We start from the raw sequence: 17,658 nt of genomic DNA on the forward strand, positions 1-17,658 counted from the left end.
GATGCGATTATGTTGTTCCCATGAGGCTTCTGCTATTAGAATATCATCCACATATAAGGTGATGTGATGTTTTAAGAAATCAGGTAATATGGAATTTAGCCCGCGAATGAACGCTGCCGAAGAAATGTTCAAACCAAAAGGAAGTTTCCGAAATTGATAACAAACACCGAAACAAAGAAAAGCTGTGTATTTTCTACATTCTGGATGAAGTTCGATCTGATAAAAGCTGGATCTGAGAGCAATAGAAGACAACACTTTTCAACCATTAAAATTTTGAAGAAGTTCTTCCATCATCTGCGGCCTGTCTGTTTCAGGAATGATGATAGTATTGATTTGTCTCGAATCTAAGACAAGCCTGATCGATCCATTTTTCTTCTCAACAACATGTAATGGATTGTTGTATGAGCTTACTGCAGGCTCAATAATGCCCTCATTAAGCATAGATTGTATTTCTGTTCTAACACGGTCCCTATAATGCGCCGGAATTACGTATGGTCTAACACAAAATTTAGTATGCTCACGAACACGAAATTGGTATTGAAATCCCTTGATTGTTCCTGTTTTGTGAGAAAAAACTGTGGAATGTGCTTGTAAAATCTCAAAAAGGTCTTGCCTATCAGTGTCATTACAATTCTCAATTGTTTGAATTTTATTGTGAATTAACTCATTAGTATCAAATGTGTCGTCGATATCATCCCTGTCAGTACTTGCAGAGTGATTGTTAGTGTCTAGTTCCGTAGAAAATTCCGAACTGTTGTCTAACAGAAGGTAAAGCCGATTAATTTCCTCGTCATGGTTTGAGAGCCAATCTTCAAATTTCAAAGCTATTGACTTACCTTCTTTCTCTAAACTTATTTCAGCATCGTGAAAGTTTAAGATTGCTTTGTATTCATTCAAAAAGTCTACTCCCAATATAATTTCCGTCGACAATAATGGAACAATAAGAAAGTTCATAGAGAAGCTGTGGCTTTGACAAAAGAATTATAAGTTGGTTTGTTGGCGTACATCTACACTTTTTCCAACGATTGCACCTTGTAATTTAATCTTACGTAACGGAAGTGTGGGGCAATCGTTCGATTTGTTGCATTTGCTAGAGGCTGTTTCACTAATTACTGAAATGGGACTGCCAGAGTCAAGTACTGCAGTAAATTTTACGTCATTTACTGTAATGTGAATCACAGGATATGCAATGTTGTTATGTTTTACGTCGTGTTCCTGGAGTAAGATGTCCCTAATGTCTTCCATTTTTACGTAATTACTAGCTACGGCAGCTGCGTTTTCAGTTTCATACATACGTTTTGTGGCTGCCAGCGGTATGAGTCATTGCCTATTGTCTCTTTGTTGGCGCGCGTCGTTATTGGGATTTGGACACCTAACTTCTACAAATTCACCTTGTCGACAGGGCCCTGCTCTGTTTGAATCCCGCCAGTTCTGATGCAATTCAGGTCTGTCGTTACGATCATATCGTCTGTCGTCATGTCGATAGATTCCATAGTTTCTTTCTTGTCGGTCACGTGGTGGAGAATTTCTCCCTGAATCGTAACTGCACTCTGGACCATTGCTTCTAAAGTTATTCTGTCTCCCCTGATAATATTTAATTTGGTTCCCATATTGTCTGTTTCTCTGATTGTCTCTGTGATAGTCATTACCGCAGAGAGATGATCTTTCCCTGTAATTATTACCACTCTGCCAACGGTTGTCATACGAGTGGTGTCTCTTTTGGTCACGATTTGTGTTGTGATAATAGCCTTGTCGCGCCCAGTGATTATTCCTTTCATCGCGGAATTGCGACGGATGTGACCTGTAACTGTTGTGTTCCTGTTTTCGCGTTCCGCGATTGTCATTGTTAATTTCTAATTCTTGTAAGAGTCCCTGAAAAGCTTCAATGTCGTCTTTGCAACGTCCTGCCAAAATAATATGTCGTAAATGTTCAGGCAATTTGATTAAGCAAATGCGGATGAGTTCTGAGGGGCTGTATGTGTTTGACAGGTACTGATTCTTGTGCAACATGTCTTCAAAATACTTCACAAGGCTGGAGAACTCAGATTGTTCGAAATGTTTCATCATTATGATGCCATGTTTTCCTCGGTCTTGTGTGGCTTGAGACCAATATGCTGAGAGGAAGGAATGGTAAAATTCTCCTTCACTGTGGCAATCGTGAATGACCGATCGCATTCTTACAGCTGGTTCATTCTCTAAGTAGCCACACATAAAATCTAATCTGTGTTCTAATGACCAGTTGGGAGGAAAACAATGAGAGAATTGATGAAGCCACGCTTGTGGATGAATGTCGTTGCCAGAATTCTTAAATGTTTTGAATTTACGTGTAGTAATGAACAGCTTATAGTCAAAATCATCATGTCGGCGAGTCGCATGTCGGTCGTTGTTACGTCGTTTCGGAGGTTCCATCTCAAAATTCGGTGTACCTTGCCAATTTCTTTCATAATTTTCGAAGTGCCCTGTGTTATTATTTTGTGGCTGTTTCGAATTTCTATGTCCCTCTTCCCGTATTGGAGCGCGAATGTCCTCTGAAATACGTAATTCTTGTATTACCTGTGTCACCTGATCTTGTACTTTCCGGATTTCTCTTTGGTGTTTCGTATTAATTTGATTCTGATTTTTTTTGAATTTCCTAATCTGTTCGCACTCTTCTGTGTCATTAAAGACCACCGGTTTTGTGTCATTCAGATTATCATCTACCTTCGTAGATAAATTATTTAGCTGATCCGAAAGTTCAACTACTTTCTCTGATAATGAACTAATTTCCTCCATGTGTCTTTCTGAACCAAGTTTCAGAGTATCTACTGTGTCCTTTAAGTTTTCTTGAGTTTTTGCAAGTTGCCTAACCGAATCGGTAGATGCAACTGAGTCAATTTTAGCTTGCAAGGTCTCATGATTTTCATGAACAATAGTTTGCAGTTCTTTTATGGCTGCTTCGTGATTCTGTAATGCATTTTCATGCCGCGAAAAAATAGGTTGAAAATGCTCACAAATCTGTGTTTTTACGTCATTACAGACTTTTTGACATTTCGATTCAATGTTATGTAACTCAGTAGTTAAATCTTCACGTGTTTGTTCAAGTGTGGTGTCTAACTTTTGAAGCTTTTGCTGTGTTTGTCTCTGATTTTGTTCCATTGTGTCTAACTGTTGCTGTGTTTGTCTCTGATTTTGTTCCATTGTGTCTAACTTTTGAAGCTTTTGCTGTGTTTGTCTCTGATTTTGTTCCATTGTGTCTAACTTTTGAAGATTTTGTTCCATTGTGTCTAACTTTTGAAGCTTTTGTCCCATTTGTTGCATTAATTGTAATAACAATGCACTGGTGTCTGAAGCATGTTCCTCAGTGCTATTCGGCAATGCATTTGAACCGGCAATATTCGCAGTTTGAAAAGCAGAAAATGTGTCTTGACTTATTTGAGAAAACGGTGAGGACGCAAAACCTGAATCTACAGTATTTGCAAGATTGTGTCCTGTCATTTCGGATTCCTGAGGCAAGCTGTTGCCGACCGATAGATCGATAATGCTTCCCCATTCACTAATTGTTTCACTGTCAACACCATTGTTTGCAGCCCGCTCCATTTCCCTATGCACAATTACCAAATTACTACTTTGAACATTAGTTAATTCATTACTCGGTGGCGCTAACACACTGCTTTCGTCTTCACTGTCATTTCTCAGTTTACTTTGGAGCCTAGAATTACGTTTTTCACACGCCATTATTGTCACAATATTTCACACGATAACACAGAAAAGCACAATCTGAAGAGCAAAATAAGATAACATAGCAATGGAAATAATGTCTACTTAATTGCAAGTGCAGCTGCGAAATACTTGCTGCAAATCTACTTGGATGCCACAACTGTTTTACTGTACAACAATGAAGAACTACAACTACAAAGGAAATTCTCTCTATAATTACGCGCTAGCAATAAACAAAAGCTACACTAATTACACAAACTACAAGAAAAAATCAGAAGATTCCAGTGAGGTATCCTCGGATAAGGGTTGACATATGAAACGTCCCCTTAGAAAAGTTATACAAGACTGTTCTTAAACTGACATACAATATTTTTAGCGCAACGCAATCTGACTTTCAAAAATCCCTACAAAAGAATGGCCCTGACTAACTTTAACTTATACGTTTCACAAATCACTCACCTCACAAAAATCTTGGTTACTCGAACTACTGTAATACAGCGAGCGCCACTACTGCCAGCTAAATAAAAGATTCAAACTACGGAAGGCACTAACTACTAATAGGCATAGTTAGCAAATGAAAGATTTTGATAGAGAACAAACAATGTATTTACCTCAATAGTGTTCAAAAGTCATAATGTATATAGCAGTTCATGACATCCAGTCTTACAAATTTCAAAACTCCGCCATCTCTCTCCCCACATCCACCACTGCTGGCGGCTCACCTCCAACTGCGCAACGCTACGCGCTGTTAACAGCCAGCTGCCCAACACTACAATAGCGAATATTACAACAATGCCACCCAGCCACAGACTGCACACAGCACAGCCAGTGATTTTCATACAGAGCGCTACGTGGCGTTACCAATATAAAAACCTAAACAGCTTACTTACAACTGATTCTCGATTGGGTTACATCCGGGGAGTTTGATGGCCAGAGGAGTACGGTAAACTCATCCTGGTGATCTTCGAACCGCGCACGTACATTCCGATCCGCGTGACACGTTGCATTGTTCTGCTGATAGATGTCATCATACCGAGGAAAAACAAATTGCATGTAAAGGTGGACGTCGTCCCAAAGCATAGATGCCTACTTGCGTAGATTCAGTGTGGCTCCCAGAATGACAAAATCGATCACGGAATGCCGCGAGAACGTTTCCCCAACCGTAATTGTTGCACAGCTTTTGCTAGACGTTTCACGCCGTACACGCCAAAGGCCATCTATTCGATGGATCATAAAACGTGGTTCATCTGAAAAGGCCACCCGTCGCCACTCAGTGGGCGTCCAGTCGCGTAACTGGTGCGCGAATTCCAGCCTTCCTCTTCGACGTACACCAATCAGCATGGTTGAATGAACGAAGCCCCTGCTACTGAAGGCCATACGCAGTAACGTTCGTTCAATGGTCCTTGAGGGGATACTTTTGGTAGCCTCCTGGTTCATCTGGCCGGTCAGTTGCTCAATCGTTGCACATCTATTTGTCAGCACACATCTCCTCAGGGTTTGGGAAATATTCTCGTGGTCGTTCATCCGTGTCCTCTATGGCCGGTGGTGCTCCACAGTTGCCCCACCGTCTGTTCTGATAGAGCCATCTTGCCATCCACGGTTTACTTTAAACACGGCGGTATGCGAACACTTTACAAGCGAACATTTCGCAAACTTAGTCATTTGGAAATGCTCCCACCCTTGGGCCGGAAGGCAACGACCATGCCCTTTTGGACGTCAGATATATCCCTCCGTTTCTGAATTACGATAACGACTGCACTGTTTCCCGCGTCCTCTGAGACACTTTATGTACCCTCCAATGCTAGTGCTACCACCTGCCGTCTGTGAGTGGTTATTGCGCTCTGACGTCGAACACAGGCATTGGTCACATTAATGTGAGTGGGCCGTGTTTGAGCATTCATCACAAACATAGTATTTGGTGCAGTACGTGCGCGCCGGCCGCTATGGCCGAGCGGTTCTAGGCGCTTCAGTCCGGAACCGCACTGCTGCTACGGTCGCACGTTCGAATCCCGCCTCGGGCATGGATGTGTGTGATGTCCTTAGGTTAGTTAGGTTTAAGTAGTTCTAAGTCTAGGGGACTGACGACCTCAGATGTTACGTCCCATAGTGCTCAGAGCCATTTGAACCATTTTGCGGTACGTGCAGCATGATTCCAAGAACAGTATCCAACACACCTGTATGACAAAGGTTTGAGTCCTGACCTGTCACACAACTTTAATGTGCCTCTAAGTGTCATATCAGCGCACACTCCGCTTGCAGAGTTAAATTCATTTTGGAAACTATAAGCTTCTCTTCTTACTTTCTGCCCGCTGAAAATGACAAGAAACTGGCCTGTTTTATTTAACCACCAGTCACACATTCCGAAGCTCAAATGGCACCCGTCTTCTTCCCCCTCTTTGTCACTTACAGGACTAAGAAGACGGCATCAGTAGCTGAAAGTGGTATGTTTATCGCAAGCTCAAAATACTGAACGCGTACAATTACTAACTCAGCAAAATTATCTAGCTTTATCTTGCACTTGTAACGAACTAGTCTTTGTATCGGGTTCTACAATAGTGTTTTAGGCCGTGTATCGGATAATACAGTAGTAGTTTGCAATGTATCTGGTAACAACAATACTGTTTTGTACTACCTCATGTCGCCAAATAAAACCCACAGATATAGAAATACACATTGTACTGTTGTCTTTGATGTTTGTGCTAAGAGAATTTTATAATGATTATAATATTGTCGCTTACTGATAAAGGACAATTGCAAATATATTCGCGACCATCAACGTTTCTAGAGATAATATCTTGAGAAGAAATTTAATTCTGGCTAATCTTTGATTCATTTGAATTACGACCACATTTTTAGTAAAAATCCGTAAAGTTAACCAAAGTATAAAGGAGTTGATACAGACTCTAATGAAACACTTAATTCAGAAATTAAGTATTTTTAAAAAAGTTATTACCTTTCGAGAATTTCTATCACAATTAGCAGCTTAGAGGACAGAGTAAACGGAATGTTTTTTGTATTATTTCAAAAGAGTTGAGTTGCGAAAATGCAACTATTAATTATGTACATTGCGTCATGTTTGCATTTTTGTGACACTGAAACAATATTTAAAATCTGAAAAGTGATGCTCAGAAAAAAGACGACATTAAATTATAATTTTGTCTTCACGAGTATCCACAACTACCATAGTGATTAAGTTTCTTCAGCTATTGAAAAACAGGAATTCTAGTTTGTGTTTATGTATAATGTGATCATAAAAAAGAATTGGAAATATTACGTTGAAGTTACCAACATGAGTGTAATATTTAACCTAAATCTGAACAGCTGCGCGTTGTCTGCCTAAAGAAGTCCACGTACACAATTCTGTTGCCTTTGCAGATGTACACCATTTTGGCACGGCAAAATGGAGGACGGAGTTACTTGTCAGGTATGTTACGAGAAGGACGTGTTTTGTAATTTTTATGTATGGTCTAGCACCCATGTCGAAACTTCAGCGTACTTTGATACGTAAGTGGAGCAAGAAACAACAAAGAAACCATTAAGATTACTGAAAGTACGGGCATTTTCTTAATTGCAATTAACATCATATAATGCACTTTGAAAACTTCTACAAAACTCAGATTTCGAACGTGGAGATACGAACTACGCAGATTCGACTTCTTCGAGAGCTAAGTATGTTGTGCGTCCTCTTTTTTCGGGCGAACGAGTAATTTGTAGGCGGTCGGTAAATGGAAGTTGCGACACCAAGTTTTAAGGTTAATGCCAGTTTTAAATGCACTCTAGCACAAAAAAGCAACGCGCCAAGAAGTAATTATCCGAATGGAACGGAAATCGGTAGATATGATACATACAGGGTGTTTCACTAAATGTGTTTGCCTCTGTAAGTTACGAAGTAATAGGCGACGGAAATATTTATTGCGGTAGGTCACCTTAACAACCTTAAGAAACGTTACACTGTCTGTAGAACTATGAACATAGTTTATTGTGTTATTATCCAAAGAGTTACAGCAAAAAGATAATTTTTTAAATGGAACAATAGTTGTTTCTATCATGCGCTGGAATCAGTATCACGAGCTGTGTATACATCACTTTAAATACATTCCTATCACCTTTAGTTTGGGAGCTACAACACTTCAAAGTTTCAGGGGCAGACATCACACGCTGTACATAAAACATGGCTAGATTGTTCTGGCGGTGGGGAGTTGATTTAAATGAGATGTTCAAATGTGTGTCCATGTTCCTGAATGCGCCTTCTAAAGGATCTGTGGACGAGATGTAACATGGCCGGTGTCACGGAGCAACATGCGTCCTCGATGCGCCGTTTTAGATCATCTGGAGATGTCGGCTCAGTGACTTAAACACGATCCTTTAGATAACCCCACAAAAAGAAATCTAATGGTGTTAAATTGGGCGACCTTGCGGGCCATGAATGAGGACCATGGCGCCCCAACCACCTTCCTGCAAACCTGTTGTTTAGTTCTTCCACAACAGCACGCGCAGAATGGGGTGGGTGACCATCATGCTGCATCCACATATGGAATCTCGTGTGTAGACACACATGTTCAAGGAGACCACCCAAACTGTCGACTATAACCACGCGATATAACTCACCTGTCAGTGTACCTGGGAAGTAGTGTGGACCGATGTTTTCATCCCCAAGGATTCAACACCATACATTAATAGACCACCTACGTTGACGGTCGACAGATCGTACCCACCGAGGATTGTCTGCGGCCCAGAAGTGCACGTTATGGCGAATCACTGCACCATAATTTGTGAACGTGGACTCTTCAGAGAACATAACACCTTGTAAAGACTCTAGCGTGAAATTACGCATGGCCCATTCACAGATTGTTACTCTCGCACGGAAATCGGTCCCATGCAGCTCCTGGGTCAGTGACAGGCGGTACGGGTGAAACATTTGGCCGTGTACTATACGCCACACACATGTGAGACTGACACCAGCGACTGCAGCAACGGCTCGTAAGCTAACATGTACTGCAGCTAAAACAAACACCTCCGTCTCCTCACTTCTTGCAGTTCTTCGTCTGTTACTACAGCGCATTACCAAGCTGGCTGTTTCCCGAAGTCGTTTTTCGGCACGTAAGAACGTAATGGCTGCCAGAGCTCTTCGCCTAGGTTACCTCACGGCGTACGCCATGGCTGCTTCGGTGGGATCGTGTCGGCACTCGCCGAGCATCAGCAACATGTCAACGTACTCGTTCTTCGTGTATGCCATCTTCATCCGATGTCAGTAACCGTGGTATATTGAGCCCCGTTTGTTTGTGTGGCTCGAACTGTCGGGTATAAGGCCGTGTGCGGCAACAGTCGGCAGTCTAATAGCGCATCGAGGAAGCTTCTCGCTCCGTGACACCAGCGACGTTACAACTCTGGCGCACCACATTTAGAAGGCGCATTGCGTTATGCGCAGCGTGTTATCTGCCCCTGAAACTTTGAAAGGTATGTAGCTCCCAGAATAAAGGTGACAGGAATGTAATTTAAATTGGTGTATAGACATCTGGTGTAACTGATCACAGTGCATGATAGAAACAACTATTGTTCCATTTAAAAAAATTGTATCTTTTTGCTATAACTCTTTGGATAATAACACAATAAACTATGTTCATAGCCCCGCAGACAGTGTAACATTTCTTATGGTGACCTACCGCAATAAATATTTCCGTCGCCTATTATTTCGTAACTTACAGAGGCAAACCACATTTAGTGAAACACCCTGTATGTCAAGACAAACAAATGATTATAATTTCAAAAGAAATGGATCATTTATTCAAGAGAAAGAACTTCACAAAAACGCGTTTGTCCATCTTTGGCCCTATACAATCAGTTATTCGGCTTGGCACTGATTGATAGAGTTGTTAAACGTCCTCCTAAGGGATATCGTGCCAAATTCTGTCCAATTGGTGCTTCAGACACGCAGACAAGCAGTAGAAACTCTCGCCATGTGCAGTCGGGCATTATCTTGCTGAAATGTAAGCGCAGGGCGCCTGCCATGAGGGGCAACAAAACGGGTGCGCAGAATATCGACGACGTACCGCTGATGTAAGGGTGGTGTGGATGACAACCTTAGGGGTCCTGAATGGACAATCGCTCCTGGTTGTCTGGACGTATGGCGGTCGTCAGATTGGTATCCCACCCCTGTCCAGGACGTTTCCAGGCACGTCTTCGTGGTCAACGGGGCTCAATTCAAGCGGGACTCAGAAGACAATTCTACTCCAGTCAACGAGATTCAAGGCCGAATGTGCCTGGCAACACAGCGAACGGGCTTTTTGGTGTACGGAGGTCAACGGTGGTCGGCACAAGAAGCGCCGTCAGTTCAACATCCTTTCTGTGAGCCGCCCGTTATTGGTTCTTGTGGTCACGGAAGCACCATCTGCACGCCGGATCGGTGGTAATGACGAATCCAGGTCTCTGAGTGCCTCTCTGATGATTTCTCGGTCCTCAAGTACTATCGTCTCTCTAGGTCGACTGCTCCCTTCTTGACTCTGTGCTCAGCCATGGTTCACCCATTCCTGCCAACATCTTCGAATGGTGGCATCGCTACTATTCGAAGATGGAGCGATTCGCCTATTACTCCGACCGGATTCTTTGAGCCGAAGTACACGTCCTCTCTGAACCGCTAATATGCCTAGTGGCGGCTGTTGTGTAAGAGCACAACTTTTAACACTTTGCGAATTTATTCTTTACTTTTCTTTGAATGATGTCAAACGTAATGCAGATGCGTTAGTGTGAAATGAACGGCACTAAATCTACCGCACTATGCAACATTGCTACTTCTCCAAACTCCCTGAAATTTGGCGTCAGGGTCGCGAGCACAGCTTCAGTTGCGCACGTTTTAGAAACTTTTGCGCGTGTGCAAGTGGCGTGGCCTAATTGCCTTATGTACCAAATACATATGGATTTGATAAACAATGTTCATGTTTCACGGCGTGCACAACTCTAGTGGAAACTTACGTCAATGCCACCAAGTGGTAGCACACTGCAGCAGGCTTTTATCCCCCTCTGCTTGGTAAAAACCCCGCTAGACGGTAGCACATTCGTCAGATATGCCAATTCACTGACTATATAGTAAAATTAGATCGAACATCAGTACATGTTACAGTTATTCACATAGAAAAACCTGTTTTGTGGGATTCTGAATGAGGTACAGCATATTAAGTTTTCAGTTTCATTACCGGGTGATCAAAAAGGCAGTATAAATTTGAAAACTTAATACACCACGGAATAATGTAGATAGAGAGGTAAAAATTGACACACATGCTTGGAATGCCATGGGGTTTTATTAGAACAAAAAAAAAACACCCCATATTGCTAGACGCGTGAAAGATCTCTTGCGCGCGTCGTTTGGTGATGATCGTGTGCTCAGCCGCCACTTTCGTCATGCTTGGCCTCCCAGGTCCCCAGACCTCAGCCCGTGCGATTATTAACTTTGGGGTTACCTGAAGTCGCAAGTGTATCGTGATCGACCGACATCTCTAAGGATGCTGAAAGACAACATCCGACGCCAATGCCTCACCATAACTCCGGACATGCTTTACAGTGCTGTTGACAACATTATTCCTCGACAACAGCTATTGTTGAGGAATGATGGTGGACATATTGAGCATTTCCTGTAAAGAACATCATCTTTGCTTTGTCTTACTTTGTTATGCTAATTATTGCTATTCTGATAAGATGAAGCGCCATCTGTCGGACATTTTTTGAACTTTTGTATTTTTTTGGTTCTAATAAAACCCCATGTCATTCCAAGCATGTGTGTCAATTTGTACCTCTCTATCTACATTATTCCGTGATTTATTCAGTTTTCAAATTTATACTGACTTTTTGATCACTCGGTGTATGGTAACCCATTTGAGGCGCTGAGAACCATAAAGTACATCATCGTCGATTGTGAGATTCTAGCATTTATTCATTCTTCTGAAATGTGTTGGTATAGTGGTGAGTCATGTTTATCTGTGCTGTAAGCCCACATTGTATGTATGAACATTCACGAAAAGCTGTCAGACTGGTTTCTCTGATATTCATTTAAATGTGGGATCGCCGACGCTGTGCTATCGCTGGTTATGGTTCTCAGCGCCTCATTTGTATTCTAGTCAAGTCGGTAGACAGTAGCACTTCATTTTAAACATTTTCATAAACGGCAGTTTGTGTATGGAGGTGGTTGTTTGCAGGAATCGGCTTTCGTGTGCAATGTCAACATGAACTCTATCGAATCTGTTTTAAGTGCTAAAAGAATAGAAAAATACCGGAGAAAGATAACGGCAAAGGAACTAGGGCCTCCTAAACTGGATCCATTGAGTGAGAAAGTGACGAAATCAAATAAGCGTGACTACAAGCGGACACTTAACAAAGAAATGTATAATAAGCGCAAATTGTTGCGTGGCCCGGAAGTTAATTTATTAACTAATACATATGTCAGCGAGCTTGTACATTTGTACCGAAAAATAAAGCACGAAAGCTCCCAGTTACACAGATATGAAAAACGCAGGGTAGTGAAAGCTTGAACGTTATTTCATTTTGCCTTAAGCCGTACTTGATTATGTACAAAACAACAAAATTTATTTTTTCATATACATATTTCACGCCTCATAGTACTTGATCATCACAAGTTTTGAACCGTAGTCCAGTTTCATAGGACTGGAGTGGATAGTTCCAGAACATACATTTCCAGCCGCACCTCTGGTGTTCAGACGCTGACCACTTTGCCGCTTGTTGCAAGTCAGACGCAGAGTGGATTTAAGTCGGTTCATCTGCCCTCTCTGCCATTGGGGTTTCCCCTCTTCTGCCTTCGAGACCGTTGACCATTTTCCTCATTCTCTCAGTTGATCTGCGGGTGCTTATTTGGCTATGCCTTACTCACACATATCCTGCATATCTACAGGAATTCCCCTATCAGCCATTGGGACTCCCCGTGTCGGGGTTGAGGGCCCCCATCCCGGTGTCGTACGCAGAGTTAGGCCAAGCCCTTACTCAATTGAGAGCTAGACCCCCACGTAAGCTGACCGGGCACGGCTGCTATTATTATTATTATTATTTACTGTTATTATTATTGGCAGTGGCTTTAGTTGTATAAATATGTTGATAAGCGTAACTGTCGTACGATAGACGCTATTAATTTCACATTCTCATATTTATCTGAACCTACAAATTTGTGAAGGCCCAAAACGTGAACTCACGAGCCGTTACTGCATCTGCGTATATTGTTCACGCCCCTGTCCGTGAACCATAGGCCCTAGTTAAGTGTCCAACTGAGTACGCGGAATGAAATTCGCAAAGACTTTATGGCCTGGTGTCGAGATATGCCCTGTTTATCATCTACGCCAACTGCGCGGTGAAATAGCACTGCAGCGTCACACATTTATTCATCGGACGCCAAAGTTGACAATTTTGCCATTTCCGTCCGTACCAGTATGAATATCAGTTTGTGACAAGTTTGCGTAACTCCTTCGTAGTGTGTCGTTTTCTTTGTCTTGGAGTAAATTTTGCATGCTGCCTTTGTGTGTGTCAATTTCAGTGACCGACGGTGCTAGGTGTACTGTGTCCTCCATTTTGTTCGCTGTCCCTCTCACTGCACCGGACTCTGGTGCTCTGTTGACGTTGCGTTTCGCGACGTTGTCTCTAAACGCCCCCGCCGGCAGCATGTAGTTAATCATTCGCTGACCACAGGACCAGTAGAGACGGATGTGCCGGTGACGTGTGCAGAATGAGACGTGGAAGTTGTGTGGGCGGGCAGAATGGTGGTGGGGGTGGTGCCGGTGGTGGTTGTGCCACAGTCCTGGTTCAGGGGGAAGAGCAGACCGCCCCCGGCAGCCGTTGACGTCCTGTGGCGCCGGACACTGTGCCGCTGCAGCCCATTTGCATCAAAGCTGCGGCGTGTTTTCCGTGTTTCTGGCGCTGCCCGCCGGTCCAGAGCGGAAATCCGAACAAATCTTCCGCATTTCGCCTTACTGAGCGGCGCGTAATTCCACCTCCGGGCATGCTGGTCCTGTGTGAAATCGCTAAGCCGGTGGAAGACTTCTATTCAGGCACTAGCAGAGCAGTCTTGTGTGGTAGTAAAGGCAGTAGGAAAGCACAGTTTTTAAACTTCGCGCTTGAAAACTCACCATCGTTTGACGGTAGCACAGACTTCCGTATAGAGGACTTACAAATAGCCATCGCTGACGTAAAGAAGCAACAGGAAGAGTTGAAAGCAAAGTAGTGACCAGGTGCGGATGGGATCTCAGTTCGCTTTTACAGATAGTGCTCTACAGCATTGGCCACGTACTTAGCTTCGATTTACCGCAAATCTCTCACCCAGCGCACTTTCGCAAGAGCCGGGAAAGAAGCACAGGTGACACCTGGATATTAGAAGGCTAAAAGAACGGGACAACATGCTTAGCATAGGTTTCCTGCAGAATTCTAGAAGATATTCTCAGTTCGAATATACTAAACTTCCTTGAGATGGAAAACCTTCTGTCCGTAAATCAGCACAGCTTTAGAAAGCATCGCTCGTGCGAAACTCAGGTTACCATTCTCTCCTGTGAATCGTAGATGAAGGAAAACAGGCAGATTCTATATTTCTAGATTTCCGGAAATCATGTGACTCGGTGCCCCACTGCAGACTGTTAACGAAGGTACGAGTATATGGAATAAATTCCCAGATACGTGAGTGGCTCGAAGACTTGTTAAATAACACAACCCAGTATGTTGTCCTCGACGACGAGTGTTCATCAGAGACAAGGGCATCGTCAGGAGTGCCCCAGGGATGTGTGATATGATCGCTTTTATTTTTTATATACGTAAATTATCTGACGAGTGGAGTCAGCAACAGTCTACTGCTGTTTGGTGATGATGCTGTAGCGTACAGGAAAGTGTCCTCTTTGAGTGAGTGCAGAAAGATCTGTATTGGACAGAATATCTATTTGGTGTGATGAAACACAGCTTTCTGTAAATGTGGAAAAAATGTAAGTTAATGCAGACTTGTAGGAAAAACAATTCCGTAATGTTCAGTACAGCATTACTAGTGTGCTGCGTAACCAGCAACTTAGATTAAATATCTAATACTACTGTTGAATACCTTCAAGATTGGTTTTCCGTTGTCAGCCGAAAAAAAAGAGACGGCATATAGGACACTAGTCCGACCTATTCTTGAGTACTGCTCGAATATTTGGGATGCGCCCTGTACAGGGTGATCCAAAAACAAAAAACAGATTTCGGTTGTTTATTACAGACAAACTAAGAAAGATAGAAACACACTGCGCATGTCTCTGGGTAGACGAAGGTTCAGAGTTTCATGTTCGCGCAGACGCTTTAGCGCACACTCAACATGCATTGCTCAACGGTAGTCCACTTCATTCCACAGACGAATCAACATACGCCTGTTTATTGAATTGACATTTCAACAATTCCATTTCACAGATCTTGAAGAATAGCTGCCATAGATAGGACAAAGAACCTGTCTTTTATTTACCCGTCCAGAACAGAAATTACAAAGTGTGAGGGCTGGTGACCTGGGAGGCCAATAGCAATGAACTGGGCCTTGTTGTCCACCTCTTCCAATCCAACGTTGCTGTTGTTGTTTTCTTGTTGTTGTTGTTGTGGTAGTGGTGGTCTTCAGTCCAGAGACTGGTTTCATGCAGCTCTCCATGTCACTCTATCCTGTGCAAGCTTCTTCATCTTCAGATTTGTTACTGGTAGGTTCGAACAAGACCCCCCCCCCCCTTCCTGTACAGGGTATAAAATAGAAAGAAAAAAAAACAGATTTCGGTTCTTTATTACAGACAAGCCAAGAAAGATAGAAACGCACTGCGCATGTCTCTGGGTAGACGAAGATTGCAGTATGCTGCTGTATGGTGGTGTTAAGATAACACCGCACCTGTAACTGAAAGTGAGGTGGGCGTTGTCATGCATAAAAATAAAACCATTGGAATCTTCGTAAAGTTGAGGAAACAACCAATTTTGCAGCATAGCCAGTTATGACATTCCTGTCACAGTTTTCTCCGCAAAAAACAAAGGTCCATAAACTTCGTGAACAGAAACTACAAAACACATTTAATTTCGGCCAGTCTCTTTACGTTCGACGACTACGCGAGGATTTTCTGACCCTCAGCTTCTTACATTATGGCGGTTTACTTTACCCGATGGATGAAACCTCGATTCGGAAAAAATGGCCTCTGTCATATCCAGGAGAAATGAAACGCAGAATTCGTATCTTCTGTTACTATTGCCGGGACGTAATTGCTGTAGTAATTGCAACAAGCAAGACTTCTTATGCTGGCATCGTTCCAGAATACGCCGCACATGGTTTGAGGAAGTTGAAGATTCTGGTCTGCCCGTCTTGTGAACTTCCCAGGACTCACTGTGAACATCTCTCGGATACGCTCGACATTTTCATCAGATGTGCGTGGCCGACCAACTTCCAAGAATTTTGTACGCCAGTCATAAATCTGTTTGTGCAGAGGCGGCTTCTTGCTGAATCAACGGTGGCATGCACCTTTCAACTGAACAATGGATTGACTTCGCGCAAATTCCAACGCGAAAAAAGATGAGAGAAATCACGGCTCGTCGTTCCATTCACGAGTGTCTAAGAGCGGTGTAAGATACCCTCCGCAATGCGCCCTGTAGTGGTTTACGGAATATTTACACAATGTGATCAAAAATATGCGGACATCTATTAGTGGATATTAATATGGGATGTGTCCATATTACGCCTTTATGAAATGTCTGAACGCCTGAGGGAATAGCAGCCTATTCTTTCTCATGCTCCGAAACAAAACAAAGTAGTTACTTAGGGCTCTCGGGTCTGGAGCAGCAAAGTTGACTTCCAACTCGTACTTAAAGCCCGGACTTCTAAGCACAATAAAATAGGTAGTTTCATAGAACTCCTACCTTACTGAAGGCTGTTACAGCACACAAGGAAAGTCATCTAGAGATTTTCCTGTCTTAATCTCTTGCGTTTATGAGAGAAGAATAATTTGTAGAGTGAAAATGTTCTTTCGACGTCGCATGACGTCACAGGTGCATGTGAAAAGCACCACAGTTCTTCTTCGATGAATTAGTCTTCAATATTTGTTTCTTCACCAGAAAGCTTTTTAAAAATTTGACACACAGTATTGTAGCAGGAATTCTTCTCTAGCACATAATTCAGTTTCTCCAACGCAAGTATTGCAACGTGTTGTGTTTTTGACAGCAATGTTACTAAAATTTCGACCGTCAGAGAAAGTGGATGTCCTGTAACACCCCAATTACAGAAACCTTAATAAACAACGCTTTGTTGTAAAAGAAGTAGAAAAAACCAGTCATTCTGACAGTGACGGCAGCTACTGACGACAAAATTTACACTTGTGATAATTTGATCAACAGGAATGTCATATGAATAATAATATTTATTAATGAAATAGAGACTGAATGAAAGAATATGATAGGATACGCAACAAAAACATCAAAGAAATAATTGCAAAATAATTAATAACGAAGGTTAAAGCCCACATGGTAATTTGGCCAAAGATAACATTTACCATAAAAGAGAGTTGTAGCCGCATCGAAAAGGAAGTTCGATGTGACTACAATGTAACTCGGAAATGGAAATATTAGCTTCAGTTACTATCTAGTCGCTCTCTAGCACTATTGCGATAGTTGCAAGCATGTAAGCGCTACTAGATTGTTTTAAGCTAATCTGAAGTTTGAACGTTTTGCGATATAGACTGATGTATTATTCACAAGTCATACTAAAGCTAAGTCATCTTTACCGTTAGCAAGATAACGGAATACGGAGATTCGCGACGAAATTAAATCGTACGAGATTTGTGATGGGACTTAGCCTTCGTGATACTGAATAAACACGAACATTCAAGGACACTGAAAAAGAAACATCGCCGACAGAAAAACAATTACTAGTCTCGAGTACGTAACAAACAAACGCAAACACGAAGAACGTACAATTGCGCCGAGTTGTCGGAAGTTGTCGTC

The sequence above is a fragment of the Schistocerca serialis genome, chromosome 2, assembly GCF_023864345.2.
Source record: "Schistocerca serialis cubense isolate TAMUIC-IGC-003099 chromosome 2, iqSchSeri2.2, whole genome shotgun sequence".
NCBI classification, from domain to species: Eukaryota; Metazoa; Arthropoda; class Insecta; order Orthoptera; family Acrididae; genus Schistocerca; species Schistocerca serialis.